The sequence below is a fragment of the Anabrus simplex genome, chromosome 2 (genome assembly GCF_040414725.1).
Source record: "Anabrus simplex isolate iqAnaSimp1 chromosome 2, ASM4041472v1, whole genome shotgun sequence".
Taxonomy (NCBI): Eukaryota; Metazoa; Arthropoda; class Insecta; order Orthoptera; family Tettigoniidae; genus Anabrus; species Anabrus simplex.
The window spans coordinates 1,050,716,708-1,050,721,122 of record NC_090266.1 but is presented as its reverse complement, the minus strand read 5'-3'; positions in this window follow the sequence as shown (position 1 = coordinate 1,050,721,122).

Sequence of the window (4,415 nt, the reverse complement as noted above, 5' to 3'; positions counted from 1 at the left end):
GAAGGTAGGTCGGTCAGTGTTGTATATACGGAATGTCCGTCGTACTGGAAGGCCTGCCTGGCGAAGGTCTTGAGCGATAATGGCAGACGCAATGCTGGAATCCACACCTCTGATGACACAGCTGCAAGTGGAGGGAGATGGCAGTGGCATCGAAGGCGGCTGTACCACGGTCGCTGGAGGAGCGGTAGAAGATCCCTCGGCAGATGGCTGGGTTGATGAAAGGTGAGATGGTAGAACAGTGGTGGGAAGGGTGGGGAGAGAAGTAACTAATAGGGGGGAAGGATGGGGTGAGAAGTAACCAATAGTGGGGAAGGATGGGGGGAAGTCATGGTAGTAAGAGAATGGAGAGGAGAGATGTACGCAGAAGTGGTGGTAGTAGGGACAGGTAGGATAGATGAAAGAGTAACAGACATGGGAACTGATACGAGGGTGGGCATGGGAAAAGTGGTAGGGCGAGAAGATGTAGATAATGGCGATGAGGAAGACAGAGGAGGTGGTTGGACAGCATGCGCTACAGGTTCTTCATTGGCGTCGGAGTTGTCTTGAAGGTGAGGCGGTGTAGGTATCACCTGATAGAGGCGGTGATTGATGAGCACTCCATGTTCTTGAACGGAGAGGTAGGCAGTAGCTGAGTTGAAGTAGAGGAGTACATCCGGTGCAGGGTCAGAGCTGTGAAAGAGGCATTGAACAAAGGAGACACCAGTCGGGCGGATGTCAGCATAAATGTCCTCGTCCGAGAGAGCGAGATCAACGTCACAAACAACGCAGGAGAACATGACTGGGAACGACCGTCCACCAACTTGGGGCCAGCCTATGCCTTGGCGACTCGGCGAGGTGCTGAGGTAGAGATGGTATGGCACCCCGGATGAACAAAAAGTGTGAGGATTTGTGCGATGAGCGCATCCTCTGCAATAAAGATGTGTTGTGTGTGCTGTGGAGGTCACTGCATAGGCTACTTGAAGCCACTGGCAGTTCCAATGCACTATGAAAGACTTTGTCTCATTTTCAAAAATTAATGCCTGCCTGGCTATCAGATGATACAGATGTTGATTCCCATAGGGAACCTTAAATATTTGTTCTGAATGAGTCAATTTATAATACCAATATAGTTTGTCCGTTATTGGACATAATGAATTTGCCAGCTAACTCATTCCTGGTTGCCAGTGTTTCGCCCCAGTGTGCCAAGTTGGGCATAGAGAGACTTTGTCTCGTTTTCAAAAATTGATGCATGCCTGGCCATCAGATGATAAAGATATTGATTCCCATAAGGGAACCTGAAATATTTGTTCTGAATGAGTAAATTTATAATACCAATATAGTTGGTCCATTATTGGACATTATGAATTTCCAGCTTGATTCAAGAACTGGAAAAAATCCAAAGAAAAGCAGCTCGATTTGTTCTGGGTGATTTCTGGCAAAAAAGTAGCATTACAAAAATGTTGCAAAGTTTGAGTTGGGAAAACTTGTGAGAAAGAAGACCGGCTGGTCGATTAACTAATGAGCCCTACTTGGCACACTGGGGTGAAACTCTGGCAACCAGGAATGAGTTAGCTGGAAAATTTATAATGTCCAATAACGGACCAACTATATTGGTATTATAAATTTACTCATCTGGAAAAATATTTCATGTTCCCTATGGGAATCAACATCTTTATCATCTGATGGTCAAGCAGGCATCAATTTTTGAAAATGAGACAAAGTCTCTCATAGTGCATTGGCACTGCCAATGGCTCCAAGTAGCCTACACAGTGGCCTCCACTGCACCCCCCCCCCGTCACTTCTCGCTAGGAGCGACATCTCCGAGTGGAACATCAAAGCTACTCCTTACTCATTAATTTTTTTCTCGGCCGGGTGTCTCACCATCTTTACCTCAGCTACCTCGCCAACTCTAAAGAGCATATTGGCTGACACCTAGTTGGTAGTCGGCCTCCCTGCCATGCTTACCTGCCTACTCCGTAATGTCAACCTCGCTCTCTCAGATGACGACATCGTCCAACAAATCCGCAAGGCAGGAGTTCCAGTTCATTGGGCCACAAGACTACTAAACAGTTCCGGACTGTCACCAGATGTCCTTCTATATTTCCACACAGAGGACGACGTCTGCCGCCTCCTGAACAATGGCGTCTATATTCATCACATCTTCCATAGTGTGGAAGTTACTCCTGCGTCACTCATGGATCAGCTCATAGCCACTGATTTTACTCCGCCTGCAACGGTCGCGCCACCACAGGAGACTTCCTACCAGCTGCCTTCGCACCAAGTGGAATCTACGCCGTCAAGCCAGCCAACACCACACGCCATTCTACATCGCCGATAACTACCACTACCACCACCATCTCCACTACAACATCAACCTTCAACCCCTCCCCTATTCCCATCACTATGGTTACAACCAGTCATCCTCCATCCATAATGATTTCTTCCCTCCCTCTTCCTTCAACACCTGAAGAACGTCATGTCTCGTACATGCCTCCCGCAACATCTGCAGCACCGTCGTCTTCGTCGTCTTTCAACGCCGCCGAAGAAGCACCACCCTCATCGCAGTCATCACCGTCCCGCCACACCATGTATAGCTGTGTGATCCGTGGAGTGGATCCTGCTCACTCAGAACAAGCCATCCTCCAACAACTTTGAGCAGAAGGCGTACCCGTCCGTCGAGTCTTCAGGATCAAGAACACCTCCGGTCTGACGTACATGGTCCACATCCACCTCCCTACTGCCATCGACGTTCACCATCTCATCGTCAATGGAGTCTACATCTTTGGCCATCGCTACAAAGTCGAGCCATCTCTTTCACCACCCCAACCTGTTCTACATAACTCCAACAATGCCCGTCGTCACACCCGCCCCCCCCTCCATATCGACCCCCTCTACCCGTTTACCCTCCCCTCACACCACTCAGTTTCTTCCCCCCATTAGCTCCATCACTCGACATCTTGCGATTCCTAACTTCCTCCCTCTATAACATCACGGCGACCCTGCACCTCCTCAGTTTCCATTTACAGCCTGGTACCCTCCTCTAAATATTTCACTCCTCCCGCACACCCTCATAACCTCAGCCCCGTAGCCATTCATCCAAATTTTCACACCGTTTTTCCCTCTTCTTCATTTGAAACATCTCACTGTTCTCTCCACATTTCCCGGCCCGAGAGATCGCGACACGATCTAGGGGGCCCGCCCCGTCCTTTGGGCGGGGAATGAAAGCTCTCCAGCAGCAGCAGCCTCCACGGTATGCACTAGCCATGCGTCTTAGTGGGTGTGCTATTTGCCAACTGATGAGCCCAGCTTGTCACACTGGAGCGAAATGCTGGCAATCAGGAATGAGTTACCTGGAAAATTTATAATGTTCAATAATGGACCAATTATATTGGTATTACACTATAAGTGGTATTTTCTGAGCTGTCGGTGTAGAGATGGCATGGAATGACAGTAGACGAATAAGTTTGAGTGGTGTCTTTAAAATTAGGAAAGATCACAATAGGAAGATAAAGTTGGAATTCAAGAGGACAAATTGGGGCAAATATTCGCTTATACGAAGGAGAGTTACGGATTGGAATAACTCACCAACGGTGATGTTCAATAAATTCAACAAATTTCCAGTTTCTTTGAAATCATTTAAGAAAAAGCTAGGAAAAATACAGATGGGGAATCTGCCCCCTGGGCATCTGCCCTAAATACAGATCAGTAGTGACTGACTGATTGATTACATCATTGGACGACAACATCAGTGCCATCCACAACCGGCATTAACCGTCCTTGTATTGACCAACCAAGTGCAACATGCATGGAACTCCATCCCACAAGCTGACATCCGGCAGCTCTACGACCCAATGCATGCATGTTTGCATGCCTGCATTCAACAGTCAGGCTATTACAATGGATCAGCATGGCACATTTGCGATGGCTTTTCTCTTGCGGATATTAAGCTTAAGTCTTGTACCTTTAATCTATATATATAAAATAACTTGTCCTGACTGACTGACTGACTGACTGACTGACTGACTGACTGACTGACTGACTGACTGACTGACTGACTGATTCATCATCGCCGAACCAAAACTACTGGACATAAAGAAATGAAATTTTGGGGATATATTCATATTAAGATGTAGGTGCTCGCTAAGAGAGGATTTTTGGATATTCCGTCGCTAAGGGGGTGAAAAGGGGGGTGAAATTTTAAAACGAGTGTATCCATATCTCAAAACTTTAAAAGTTTACAGATGTAAAAATTGGTATTTAGAATCTTCTTTAAAATTAAGGAAACACGTATTTTTTTGTTTTCAGAAAATCCCAATAGGAGGGGTGAAAAAGGGTGAAAATAGGGGAAAATGGGTTGAATGCCTTTAATCAGGATACCGGTACTTATATCTCAGAAACTGAAGATATTACAGACCTGAAAATTGGTATATTTGATC